General features: G+C 40.4%; 1 protein-coding gene and 1 long non-coding RNA gene across 7 annotated transcripts in view; one reads left to right on the top strand and one right to left on the bottom strand.

The window, feature by feature from the left end:
* Positions 1–12,645, bottom strand: part of ATP2B1 (ATPase plasma membrane Ca2+ transporting 1) — a 79,693-nt gene extending 67,048 nt beyond the window's left edge. For 3 of the 6 annotated variants that reach the window (XM_026693650.2, XM_087968082.1, XM_087968087.1), the window contains exon 1: positions 12,004–12,565. The gene's annotated coding sequence lies outside the window, so the exon portion shown is untranslated. Of the gene's footprint in view, positions 1–76; positions 179–12,003 lie in introns of those variants that run through there. The other 3 variants (XM_087968086.1, XM_087968083.1, XM_087968085.1) reach the window with 2 other exon arrangements.
* Positions 12,646–12,778: 133 nt separating this feature from the next.
* On the top strand, positions 12,779–14,223 carry LOC148130194 (uncharacterized). The gene is made up of 2 exons (XR_015750075.1): positions 12,779–12,965; positions 13,500–14,223. It is a non-coding gene; the product is annotated as an uncharacterized LOC148130194 (long non-coding RNA).
* The last annotated feature ends 611 nt before the right edge of the window (positions 14,224–14,834 follow it).

A 14,834-nucleotide genomic window follows, 5' to 3' on the forward strand; every position in this document is an offset into this window, starting at 1 on the left:
ATAATGTTGAGAAGGGTATTTCTGCAGCATTTGGAGGATATGCAATATTCCACACCAATACGAACACCATTCCCACTGTATTCAAAAGCACTTATATTTGGCAGTAAATCCAAAGGCATGAGAGAGGATCAGGTCTTCAGGAACACTGCTTTTGTAGTTAGCGTCATGGGCACAATTCTAAAGCAAAGTCTTTCAGTTTTTTTAACCAGTCAGTAACAATATGTAGTCAGCAATATGGCACAAACTTAAAACTATCCTCTACTGAGATGTCAGAGCTGCCATTGCTTCTGTGTATCCTTTGTTGCTTCAAGAACTATTTTGCAAGCAGCTGCAAGGGGCAAAGAAAGCTTTTCCTGCATAGTTTCTTATCTCATTTTACTTGCTTCTTGATGCACGGTAGCTATGAAGTAAAGAGGCAATGGGTGACCCAGACAAGCAGTAGCTTGTCTCTGCACTCAATTCTTTTCTGACTACAACAGCTGAGATCCCATATATCTTTTCACTCTTTTGCTCTCTGCCAGCAACTGAAAAAAACAAAGAAAGCTTCCCTCCTCAGTTTCTCCAACTGCTTCCCTTGTTTATCTATTTCTTGCAAAGCAGGAAATAAAAAACAAGTGTATTATGTATCAGTCAATTACTTCTCAGCTTTACTTTTTTGGCATTTTCCTTCAACTACTAATGAAATTATGTTTGAAGTTTTAAAATCATAGCAATAGAATTTATTCTAAATAACAGCATTATGGTTGGTATCTTGCCTTAACTGATAAATAATAGAATTCTTTAAACAAAGGAAAAACTTCATATATTTGTTTCAGAAAAATAAGATGAACCATGAATTTGGAATAGCTAAAAATAATGTCCATTTCTCCTTTGGATGATGTAATTTCATTCTCAAATACAAAGTCATCATAACAATTTACTCATACTCTCATGGAATAAAGAGAATATCTCAGACTCTACAGAATTGCCCTAATCCTAAATGAAAGCGATTCAACTCACATAGTATCATTAAGTGGCATGTAGTTTATTCCTAGATGGAAAACCCTTAGCACTTTATCCATTTCTCTGGGTGGCCTTTTTCTAGATCTTCTGTACAAGCACAGAAGCTACTTGTCTTGAGGAAAAGCAGCCAGTCTAGTGGATTGCCCTATCTTGAAACTTACAAGGTAGAGAACATAACTTCAGTCCTTCACTTCAAACCTGCAGAGATCCCATTTATTTTGCATAGGCTTAAAGATCCACACTGCTTTTGACTTACATGTCAATATACCATTTTCTGTCCATATACTATTTTTATCAAGAACTATATTTAATGCTTTCCTCATTTATCAGATACCTTTTATGCCCAATATATTTATTTTCTTCTTCAGAGTTGAGCACTACGATTCTTTAATTTAATTCAGAAGCTTCTAACATTCTCTCCAAACATTCCTAACAAGAGTGTTTACTCTTGTGAACCTTTACCTTTTTAACATGAAACAATCATGGTTTAGTATACTATATGTTTTAATTTTACTTTGTCCCTATTTAGAAGATGTCTAGATGAGGATAAAAACATGTTTACTGTCATGTAGATATGATTCAACACAAATCAAAACCATCTCTAGTTTCTGTTAGCTATCCTTCAGGATTTAATTGAAAAAAATGCCCAATTACTTTCCTGTTTTTAAGAAAAAGTAGCTATATGGTTTTATTTTTCTTTCTGACAGATGGTCCTTTGCAGAAGCCCAGTTTGTTCTAAAATAATGTTCTAACACCTACAATATTTAATTCCTTCCTGAATAATTGTAACAATCTTATAATGAAACCTTCAGTGTTATTCATCTAGCTGCTTGTGCACAGAATGGTATCATTTTTTTAAAAAAAGCTGACCTCACTTCTGACAAACCTGAATTTGACTTGACTGAGTTCATTTCCCATATCACTGATAATATGCATCATTACAACACTATCTACTAATTTTTATAAGTGATATTTGACATTTTCAATGTTTATACTGAGTAGGTAATTAATCAAGTGGCCCAATCCAAAATTCAATATGTTGCCTAAAGACTAATGTTACTGTTCTGTCTCTGTCATTGACACAAGACATTAACAGTTCCAAAATAAGGAACTCTTTCTAAGAAATTATTTTATTTTTCTCATTGTCATCCATTTCTGAAGGCCTTACTTACCAGACCCTTTGCCTCTTCAGGATATCAGTCTCAGATTCAAATGAATCAGCTTGTTCCCTTAGACTCAAAGCCTACTGAGTCGAACAATAGGTAGAGTGCAGATACTGTCAGTTTTCTAGCTTCATTGTTTATCTGAAAAGCTATCAGAAGGGGGAGAAAGATCAACTTATCTACCAAGGTCACAAAAATGTTTCTCTTAATGCTTAAAGTTCTTCTATTATCTTAGATCTAGGAGTCTCATAAATCAGTTCTGCTTTTTAAAGCCATGAATTTCCCAACCACTGCCACAGCCTATTTGTTTAGAAATCCTTGTTTTAAAAAAATCTTTGGCTGAACTACTAGGTTGCACTAGTAGCTAGGTCAGTTAAATTAGCTGAGTCCTTGGAAAGGAGGATTAAAAAGAGGACACACAGGGAGTCCTTAACTTATAACAGGTCATTTAATTATCATTTGCAGAATTAATGGCCTCGGAAAGAATGCTCTATGGGTCCATAAAGCACTTCTAGCAATTGTAAAATGTTACACCAGCCTCCCCTTGCATAATCACATTTCAGGTATTTGGTAATTTCTTTGTATATTTTAAAATGTATTGATTTATTAAATTTTTATGCCGCCAGACTCACAATCAAGTGATTTATAATTGATTGCCATTTGCAATCTTCTCTCGCGGCTTTCATAAAAAGTCCATGGGGAAGCTGACAGGGAAGGTTGCAAGCAAAGGGCATGTTGGATTTGAGGCCCGTTCTCCCAATCCATTGAGGGATTTCCCTTCCCCTCCATGAAGGAGGGAAAATCCTGTAGGGATTTGGACTTCAAATTCCCCCCCACACACACACACACAAAAAGTGAACACACTCAACTGCTCTCACAATCGTTCTCTTGGGTGGGAGAGGGTCTAGGCCTCCCACAATGCCTGGGAGGCCTGTGTCCCTTGCCTAACATTCCACTTAATGATCACAACTGGGAGAGTCAGTGTTGTAGTTGCTTAATGTCCACTTTGCTCAACGACCAAGATCCTGGGCCGAATTGTGATTGTAAATGCAGGTACAGTTATAATAATTCTTACAAGAATACCTGCTTAATATATGTTTATAGAATGCACTTGAGTGAACACTAGTTTTTGAACTCACTTTGTAAGTCATGTGCCATGTAGTGCTTCAACTATCTTGGAAAAACAGTTCAGCCTCTATGTGTCAATTACACATAAATAACAAAAATTATTTAATTCTAAGTGAAAACATTTAACAACAGGTATGCTTGTAGTGAAGTTCATTTTATTTTAAGTAAGGATCTACACCTCAATGACATATTTAAATGCTCATATAAAATGTAGCACATAAGAAAGTTAGCCAGAAACAATGAAGTCTATCATTCCACTCTTTCTTGTTTTTCACATATAACTGGTGTTTCAAAACAAAACATGCATGCATGTCTACATAGGCATGTTCAGGCACTAGGCAATTTGGTGCTGCTGTTATTATTACCTAAGCTTCAACTCACGGGGGAAACTGGAACTAATTGTACTAGGAAGGGAAACCAAAGGGCCATGTGCACTGAAATTGTCAGCCAGCATCATTAGGGACATTCTAAGCAGCCAATTTGCATCACAATTGACCATTGTAAGAACTATGAAACATTAAGAGCTAATGATTCTTCTTTCCCTCTTCTTTGCCATCTCTTTTCCTTTTTGCATCCTGTGTAAATGCAAGCATTGCCTTATTTTTCATTATTTGGTATGCCTGCTTCAATTATTCTGAGGATCTTTATATTTCATACTCAAAAACAGGATATAAGTATTTAAATTAATAATCAATAAGGTATCTGATACAGCCAGCTTGGTATAAAGGTTAAAAGCAATGGACTAGAAACGGGGAAACTAAATTCTAATCAACACAGCCAGATAGGTAACTTTGGACTTGTCACTTTCTCTCAGCCCTAGTAAAATAAGTGGTGAAAGACCTCCAAAAATCGTGTCAAAGAAACTGCAAGGACTTATGTAAGCAATCATCAGAAATTAAGACTAAACTGAAGGCATACAAAAAAAAATAAGTGCCAAAGCAAATTATGGCCCCAGGAAATGGTGACTTCAAAACCATTGTTTTTACTTTTATTTGTAAACCAGACTACACAGCCCTTTTAAAAGTTGTATAGGTACTACTACCAATCCCTTTTTATTTACTTATAAAATTTATTGGCCATTCAACTTTCCTCAAGGTAATCCTGGATGACTTACAATCATAAAAGATAAAAACTGTATAAACTGAAAACATAAAATAACAAATCCAGACCACAGCCCAATTAAAAGGTGATAATGGTGGAAACAAAATGAGGGTGGGGAGGGGGATCCATTGTTATTCAGTCAACCACCTCTACTGTGATACTCTCCTTTGGGGCACCAAGCTAACTGACAGAGCCAGGTCTTTAGGCTCTTCCAGAAAGTCAGGAGGGTCGGGGCTGATCTCACACTGGAAGGGAGCAAGATGTTCCACAGGCCAGGTGCGATGGAAGAGAAGGCCCTGCTCCTGGATCCCACCAGCTGGAATAATCAGGCTGATAGGCCCTGCAGTATACATCCTCTGCTGGTACAGGAGGGGCAGGCCAATCCCAGTGGGATGAGAGAGTTCCTCAAGTAGCCTGGACCCATTTTACTTTATTCTGAGTCTCCATTTCACAGTGATAGCTCTATTGTCAATTCCCTCATTTGTTACGAGCTCTGGAAGTTGAGAGACAATGAAAAAGACCTCATTCCTATACAACAATAAGCTAAGCAATATCTGAAAATAAACTGGGAGTTCCTATCTTGTAACCTATCAACTGTGACTTAAGATACAAATATCAGTACTGTAAGTGGCAATGTGTAGATAAATGATCCTCAGAAATAAGAATAGAATGAAAGATAAATGATCCTCAGAAATAAGAATAGAATGAAAGAACAGAAAAACACAAAGATGAAGACATATGTCAGTCAGTAAGGGAGCATTTGGAATCCTGAAAAGAGAATATATAATGAGTTGAGAGAAACAGCAGATTAATGGATGCCAGCACACAGAACCACCTATGAAAGAGAACCAGAGGGAAAAATGGCACAGGCAATTTTGTTTAGAAGCAAAAACAATGTAGAAAAGAAAGAATAGAAGGTAGACAGAAATCCTCATGGAAAGGGAAACCCTAATGCAATACTTGCATTCACACATTCTAGTAAAGAATGTCTTCCTTGATTTTAGACTATATTATGTCTATATTATGTGAATTCAACCAACTGCAGTCAATTTAATATAACATGTTTAAAGAAATTAGGGTTTGGTGTGAAATATAACTATAAACAGGAAAAACAAAGAAGGTAAATGAGGAATACAAAGAGACTTTTGATAGTCATGATTCAACCAAGGAAGAAATATTTCTATGATATGGCATGGATCCATATCAACTGTTAAAACTATTAAACTATTGGTTTTAATGATGTCAGTTGTCTAGCTGACTGATGTACCAAGTATTTCATAACTGAACAGATGACATATGTATTATAATTCTGTCTCATTGCAATCAAAACAAGTTTTGGTGGCTTAAACGCTACATAAATAAAAATTAAAAGTAATGTTTTAAACCCATCAAAACAATCTTAACAATGACAATGACAACCAAGTCAGTCTTCACATAACATGACACAAAAACAATAGAAAACAAGAAGTAATTTTTAAAAAGTGAAGAATAAGAATACATATGCTTCCCAAGAACGGGTATTTTGCTACTGTGACTATTTTACTTCCTTAAATAACTGAGACAGAAACAGTTCAATAGAAATTAACCCCTAATGTGACATCTAATCAACTACTATAGCCCTATAACTTGCCATTTACCTACTTATTAAAAAAAAACTTAAGGAGGAAGTGCTGAATGACCATTTATTTCATTATAAAAAGATTCTGTGTATTTTTTAATTTAAAAAGAAGTGCCATTAAAGTGTGTATGAATAGCAACAAGAGGAAGGTAAGGTGCCCAAAGAAAGGAAAAAGAGTTAAGGCTAAAGATACCAGGCAAGTGCAAGTTCAGAAGAAAGTGGGAAAGTACTACCCACATATCTACTTGACCTTCACAACTCTAACCTGCATTTCTTCTCAGTGTTCATGGTCTCTCTGATGCACTACAATGTTATATTGCATAGCATCATGGAAGACTAGGCCAGGGAGTAATACAAAAAAGTAACAATCAGATGTCTGACAATAAAGCCTTGAATAAAAAACTTGCAGGCTCATGGTTCCCAGGAAACCAAATATCTGTGTGCAATTAACATAAAAAATATGGAATTTATCTAACATGCCTGACAGTCATATAAATAACAATAGATAAAATGTTGGGTGTAGGGAACAGCAGGTTTGGAATAGGACTGTGCCCAAGCTAAAACATGTAAGCTTTAGGATTTCAATCCACGCACAGAATGGAACAAAATTATTTTGTCCTATGAAGATATGGCTCCAAGCAACATGTGGAAAAATGCCCGTTGAAAATGGCAGCTAAGGGGAGAAACTGGAAAGACTGGAAGAAAGGCATCAATGGCTTGTGCTGCATTGAGACATTATCAGTGGGTGGCACAGGGGTACTCAGGCCAGTGGGATATTCTGTGCTGAGAAATATAAAGAGGACAGAAGAATAATCACTAACCTTACTCTCTTCACCCAAGCCTCCTCCCTTTCCCTCCTTTTTTTTTTTTTTTTTTGGGGGGTACAAAACAAGGAACAACAAAAAAAGTTCTGGGTTTCAGTTCCTGAAACAAAACATTTCAGCAGAATCTCCAGAGTGATATTTTACTCTGGATATGAAACAATTATTTCCTCATTTTGTGCACAACTATACAACAAAGGTCTCTGTCACTGAACAAAGGCAAAGGCTCCTGTAGATACCAATATTCCCAAGGAAACTTCCTTTGATTCCCCACCAACAGTTTTGTGGCTAGCCAAACCTCTAAGACAATTACTTTGTGAAAAAAACCTCCCTCTGGAAACCATTGTTCCCATTATTTGCTCCCCAAATCCCCAAATCATCACAGGACAAATAAGAACTAAGGCAGTTGTTAGCACTGTGGAAAAACTCAACAGTATTTTTAACCCCATCAACTATATAATTTGATTAATCCTAATGCACAAAATATGTAACAGTTGACCATATGAAACCTAAATATTTTTGGAAAGGATTTGGCCCACAACACACTACAGCAGTGGTCCCCAACCTTTTTTGTACCAGGGACCAGTTTCAAGCACAAACACTTTTTCAAGGACGGGGGGAGAAGAATCCGAGTTTGGTGGTTTGCTTGCAGACGTTTCATTACCTGACTAGGTAACATCTGATGTTGTTACCTAGTCGGGTAATAAAACGTCTGCCAGCAAACCACCAAGTTCAGGAGCGCCTCGGCCCTGCCTCCCTCAGCCCCATCCCTCAGGTGTCTCCCTCCCTCCCTCAGGTGTCTGCCTCGTTCCTCTCTCAGTCGCTCTCTCGCTGCTCCACCAGCCCAGGAAGAAACTGCTTCAAAGAAGCCGGGGGATGGCTTTACCTGTCGCCGCAGCTCCTCCGAGCGCCCGTTTACCCCCACCCGCCCGCCCGTGCGCAGTTCAATCCACAGTGCTCCGTTCTGCCTGCCTGCCTGCCTTCTTCGTTCGGAGCAGCTTCGGCTGATAAAAAGAGGCGAATAGTTATTATTCTCAGCCGAAGCTGCTCCAAAACGAAGGCAGGCAGGCAGAACGGAGCACTGAATTAAAGCGCGCGGGGGCTGGTGGGGTGGGGGTAAACGGGCGCTTCGGAGGCGCTGCGGCGACAGGAAAAGCCACCCCCCCCCGGCTTCTTTGAAGCAGTTTCTTCCTGGGCTGGTGGAAGAGCGAGAGAGCGACTGAGAGAGGAACGAGGCGGGAGGAAACCGAAGCCGCTGAGCCAGAGAGCAGGACAGGCTTTGGTTGCTTCCCTCCCTCCCCTTCTCTCATTTGTGTCCTTGATCCCCGATCCCAGCAGCATTCACCGAAGGCGAAGAAAGCCGCCATTTTTTTTTTTTTTTTGCAGCCCGGTACAGAGTGCTCCACGGACCGGAACCGGTCCGTGGCCCGGTGGTTGAGGACCCCTGCACTACAGGATAATTCATTTTATATTCACATAGCAAAGAGACAGATAAATTTTACTTAAAGGAAAAAATTGAAAATAGTAGTGAAAAATAAAGTGGAAATATACTCCCCATATTATAATATATGCAAATGGGCCTATGACATATACTTTAATTAATACACCATTTCAAGATTCATTTTGCAATTTCCATCATACTGATTTTGTTTCCTAAGACATGGAAGTCTCCAGGTATAGTCCTTCACGCAATCTTCAAATGAAATATTGCAGATATCAAGTTCCAATGTCACACCAAAAGTTTATCAAGTAAAAATTTGTGAAGGGAAATATATACATTTCAGACAATAGATACGCATGATTTAAAAAAATAAAATATTAAATAAATTTCAATTAATTTAAACTGTTCCTTTTTTGTATCAATATAGAATAATTCAATAATTCAAAATGAATGATCATGCTAAAACACAAAAATATGTAGATCAAACTGCTGGAATCATCTGCAAATTAATTTTCCAATGATTCTTGCTATTCTAACTTCATATTTTGGTTACTTGATGTATTGTTCAGCACTTTTCATTTTTAATTTTTTTTTCCAATAAGTTTTATCATAAAACATGGAACCCTACAGAAAAGAAACAGTTCATGCATATGTTAGTGTTTTTAAAAAGTAAATCAATTAAACTGTCCAGATTTAATATATGCATTGCTGTAGATATGATAGACATATAGTGCAAACAGCTTCATAAGCCTCAGATAAAGCGAAACACTGATACTTTGGAGTAGATCTATATAAGAAAGCGCCTTCCATTTAAATGATTCTAGATCAGGTCCCCATGAACCTTTTTAACCTTTAATGGTATACCAACAAGCAATGCTTCAAACTAGTGGTTTCATACATCTGTAGGAAGTTGTTCAAATATTTTTGATCAAAACTATTTGAAGTTTTTAAAAACTTAATCCAGTATTTGAGTTGAACCTGTAAATGCATTTGAAACCAGTTAAACCTATACTTTTCCAATTTGACAATTTCATCACCTACAGACAACAAAAAACTGAGGAGTATCTTTAGGATCCGAACTTAATCTTTCAGAAAAACTGTAATATCCACATGTGAACACCTACCTGAAAGTTTTATATCCTAAACATAAAATAACTTATAGAAACCCTGTAGAGTTACTTTTGTGAATTATGGGCCCTAGCAAACAAAGCCCTACATAAATATGCAATTACTCTGTATCACTACCAAAAGCAAGACGACAACCCAGAAAATATGTCTGTAGCACATTTTAATATAAAGCATTATCTAGAGATAACTTTTAATAAGTAAAAATACAAACCAGCCTTATAGATGGAGATGTATAAACATAAGGCCATATCTGCAAACTGAATTTTAAGTGTTGATATTTCAATATTGTTCCTTGCTAATCAGAGAATATTATCAGGTTTCATGAAATATTTCAATGTCCTTATACCAACTGAGATCCCTTTCATCTGTTTCATAGTACTATTCTCCATCATCCTGCTTTTAGAAGACTCTCGTATATAATCAGGAAAGGAATGATGAATACTGTAAAACAGGTTCCCAATCTTACAGTATTATTCCTTTAAAACATTTTGCCACTGCATTAAGATATCAGTTTTCAGATGAATTCCTAATTAAAACACATTTATTCACCTTTCATTTGCTACACTATAAATCAAATATAGTGAATGTTGTTGTTTTTCTATTGTCTCTGCAACAATCATTGATTTGATAACAATACAAGCTTCTAGAATCAAAAATATATGCACATAAATCTATACCAACGGTAAATTACTGAAATCTATATATACGTTATTTCTTTCCTGTCATTATTATGCATGATTTTTTAATTACAAACTTTATTAAACTATTTTCAACCTTTTTAAAAATAACTACTCTTATAAAGCAGGAAGACACAATTACCATTTTGATTATAGAACTCCAAGACATATTCCTTTGTTTGCATGGTTTGCATGTTCAAATATACAAATACTTGATCTTGGAATTCACTACCAAGAGTCTGATTCTGGCTCTTTGACATCAAACTCTATCCTTTAATATATACATATTTTTCATATTCTATTGACAGCAATATTTATATTTATCTCACAAGGAAAAATTATGTATAATTATTTTTCCTATATACAAGGCTGAAGGTGATGAGAGCAGGCTCAGGCTACAACACGGTTTCCTAAGGCTATGAAGTAAGCTCATGGAAAAGATGAAATTTCAAGCGTCCAATTCTTGTTATTTGGTGCCTTTCCTACATAAATATCTCAAGCCTGAATACTTTACAATATCTATTTGCATTGAAATCAACAAAATTTACTAGTCTGTATATGAGCAAACATCTTCATGGTTTTCATCGTTTAAATTTATAGAACAAATACAGCAGCTTCACTATCTACTGGGGGGGGGGGGCACAAGGAGACCAGCAAGATTAAAGTGGGGATCACAGCATTAGAATTGCACCTAGAGTAAATGCACAGGCCAAAAGAATAGTGATTTCAACTTGGTACACCCTACCCCATTTTATTGAAATTTTTCTACAATAAATGTGGTTACAATACATAGCAGCAATATATCACATAAGCCAACTTTTGTCAGTTGGTTTTCATATGCAATGCTCTTTAGCATTTCAGGTTTCTCCTCTATTTGGTTTTTTTTTTATATCAATGGCTTAAAATATATCAGTTGATGAACACTTGAGGTGGTAGTCTCAGCCACCAAATCTTCCAAGTGCCTTTACAATTTGGATTATAGCTTCCCCTTTCCACTCCCCCCCTTCCCTCAAGTGACGGCGAATTCATAAGCTCAGTGCTGACTGCAATACTTAGCCCCCAGAAAGGGTCTTACAAGCATGCCATAAAACCCAGAAAATATCTACAGTATCCAAGGCTGTTTTGACCGGCTTCGCCGGCTCAAGCTACAATTCAGGGATGCTTCTGAAGTCTTTCTATCGTGGTTGAAAAAAACAAACAATCTCCTTTACCATTAATAAGTAACATTAATAGTCGGGGTGTCCGTCGAAAAACTAGGAATACAATGAACCATTTCATTTTTCAGCAATACAGCTCACTGTCAAAAGCCAACGATCTTACAGGTAGGAAAGCAGAGAAAGCCAGCCTCAAGTTCAGAAGTAGCACAACGATCCCCTGCGAGACAAGGCTGAACAGCTGACTCCCCGCCAAACGGGGGATCGCACAAACCGAAGCTATCGGAGACGGGCAAAAAGGCACCGGCTTCTTCACCCTGCTGAAGGGTCCGGGGAGGGGGGGTATCATTCCAAGAGCGCAACGCGGCGGCGGACCGAGCTGCGCGCTCTCGGATCTCAAAAGGGGGAGAGGAGCAGCAGCAGCAGTTCGCTCTTGGTCTAACCAGGTGGCGCGGAGATTCGGGGCCGGGCAGCCGCAACTGGCCGTCCGCCTTGCACTGGGGTGCCCTCAAGGTCACACGGCGCTTCGCTCCGAGGCGGTCGGCGTGGTCGTCCCCCTCATCGCCCACCGAGGGGAAGAAGGCAGAGGAGAGGGAGCAAGTGGGCCCACCGTGCCGGCCAGGTCTCATCACCCCCACCTCCTTCCGGCTCTCCTATTCTCTCGGCCGCTGGCTCAGCGGAACCCCAACACCTGCCTTTCTCCTGTTGGAGGTCCCAGGTCTTGGCACCCTATCTCCCTCGCGTTTTCCGACATGGTCTTCGCCTCTTACCTCAGGCTCCTTTACCGCCGCCCAGGTTCACAGGCGACAAGAACGGTGGCTACCGCCATCGGCACCGGTGCCTGCTGCTCGCCTACCGCGCCAAGGTCCCCCAATCCAGCCCGGAACGCTTAAGCTGCCGCTGCCGCCGCCGCCACCGAGCCAGCCCGCGAGCAGGGTAAGGGAGGGAGGGCTGGGGGAGGAGGCGGCAACGGCGGAGGCAGCAGCGGCAGCAGCAGCAGCAGCAGCGGAGGAGGAGGAGGGAGCTGGGTTCCCCGCCCCGCCTTCGGCACTAACACCCTGGCAGCACCCTCGTTAGTCGGCGGTAGGCGAGCACGCGTGCAAGCCGAGCAGCTGCGCTCGCCTTCCTCTCCAGGCCACTCTGGCATGGAAGGAGCCGGCGGCTCGGTCGGGTCCCGCCCCAAGCCCCGTAAAGACACAACACCGTTCTCCCATCCACCCCTCGCCACTCGCCGAAGGGCTGGCCACTTACTCGCTCGCTCGCGCCGTGCCCGCCCGACTCCCCCCGCTCCGAGCACGCCAGGAGCTGCCAGGCTCCGAACCGGCCCGGTCCCCGTCACGTGACAGGGTCTCGCTCAATTTAGAGGAAGAGGAGGGGGTTCGAAGACACGGTGCCTTCATGGGTATGGGAGAGAAAGAGAGGGGGGGGGCATAAGAGATGGGGCGGGGACTGGGAAGTGTGCCCGAAAAGGCGGCGAGTGCCTTTTTTTCCCCGCCTTCCTGTCGCCGTCCTATTGGGTAAGATGGGTTGACGTGCTTGTTTCCATGACGTGTGTGGGTCGGGCCGTGGCGTTTGATGAGGCCCGGCGGGCTCCGGGTCGTTGACTTTGCCACGAGCGTTTCCCTTGGGGGAGGCGGGGGGTTTAAGGAGAAGCGGGGTGGTGGGTAGTTGTTCTGCCCTCCCTCCGCGCTCCCTCCTCACGCCTCTTTTCCAGCATTAATCCTCCGAAAAGGTACCCGCCGGGGCGCTTGGCGCCCGCGCGGGCAATCATGCTGTTGCTTTATTTCAGTCCGCAAAAAACGACGGGGCTGGGGAGAATGGACGGTAAACGCGTGAAAGGGTGGGGGTGGTGAGTCAGATCGCCCACCGTCCAGAGGCTGAGATCGTGGCTAGTGGACTGTGGTGCTTCAGCTCTGCTGCAAAGAGCGCCGGAGCGAGTAGGAGCGACTTCTCTGGTAGCACTGACAGAGCAAAAGAGGCAGCTTTCTAAGCCTGTGAACGACGGGCAGTAGATATGAAAGGAGGTGGGGCTGAGGTGAAGCGACGTTGTCTCAGGCCACCCAGCGGGCCGGCATTTACACTCGGAAAGTAGGAGGGAAAGCTGTGGACCGGTTTCGTCCACAGGCTCTTCTTGATGGGGGTGATGGAGGAGGAGGAGGGCGGATTTAATGTTCGGGGGCTGCTTGTTATGTCATCCCTGTCAGAACCCAGATGACGACGTTTGCTGTTTCATGTTTAGTCACTTCCTCTCTTCTTGCCCAAATAGTTACATCCGAGGAGGTTTGCCATTGTATTTGTACGCGAGAAAAAAAGAGAACGAAAGAGGGAGAGGCGTAAGAAAACAGCGAGGCTACCATTAAGAAAGCAGCGGGATGACTAATATTTCAATCAGTTTTATTTCCCAGCAGCGTGACTGGAAAGTAGGACCCCGGTCCTACACCAGTGCAATCATTTGAACTGCATCTTGGTCGGCGAATACAAACATTGGTTGCTTCCATGTTGTCTGGTCACTTGTGTGGACTGCTTCCACGTGACAGATGAAGCAAGAAGAAGAAGAAAACCCTATTAAAAGTTCCTATTTAAGCTTTCGGATTTTTTTAGGCATGTATTCCCACAACTATACTAGGCTAAGATATTATGTAAATGCTACTGAAAGCCATTTTTCTAGACACTTTCTCTCGATCTGAAGCCACAGCAGATAAGATTCAAGATCCATTGTGGAGCCTTTATTTACATATAATATGGAATGGATGCTAACATTATTAAAAATCACATGGCTTGGCACATCTTCTATTAGTACCTCCCCAAGGCTGCTGATTTAAGATTAGGGCTGCTGATTTACTTTCCTAGGGTTAGAACAGAACAGAATAAAATTCTTAACTGGCCAAAGTGGTTGGACACATAAGGAATTTGTCTCTGGTGCATAAGCTCTCAGTTTATATATTTATATTCTTTATTACTTTTATAAATAAATTGCAGCAAACACCTAATATTCCTTTATGCTATTTTCTTCATAACAACAATATGTGTTGGATTTCAACCACTGGTATTAAATTTAGGCTATGAACAAAGAAAAAAAAAATTTTTTTTCATCTTGCAGATAGCATAGGAGAGTTCAAAATGCTCCAAGTAACAAATTCACTCAATATTTAATGGGCATCTCAATAATTACCCAATTAAGGTATCTTCCTAGTAACTGTATTCCTTTGGGTTGATTCATTAAAAATGAAATCAATGAATGCAATTCTAATCTTACATTAACACTTTAAGTCACTCAACTCTAGAAATAATTTGGCATGTAAGTTATAATAACGTTGGACAACAACAGTTTTGCTTCCAGAACACTTTTGGGTATAAAAGATGTTTGGCTGCTAATCATTAAAATAACCTGTAATTTAACCTATTGTATACTATTTTATAAAAAAATTGTTTTACACAATGGCAACAGTACCTGTTGGCTATTCTGCGCATATACACACACAGTACACCAGCTACAATGAATATCTGTGGAGATAGAAAAGTAGTGTCTCTGCTGCTTGCATTGCAGCTCCAGATACTGTTGTTACAAAGGTGAATGGGACAACTGTGCAAGAGAGTTGCA

Source organism: Notechis scutatus, chromosome 6 (genome assembly GCF_049901735.1).
Source record: "Notechis scutatus isolate UNSWTSFEM ecotype Mainland chromosome 6, rNotScu1.2, whole genome shotgun sequence".
Classification (NCBI taxonomy): domain Eukaryota; kingdom Metazoa; phylum Chordata; class Lepidosauria; order Squamata; family Elapidae; genus Notechis; species Notechis scutatus.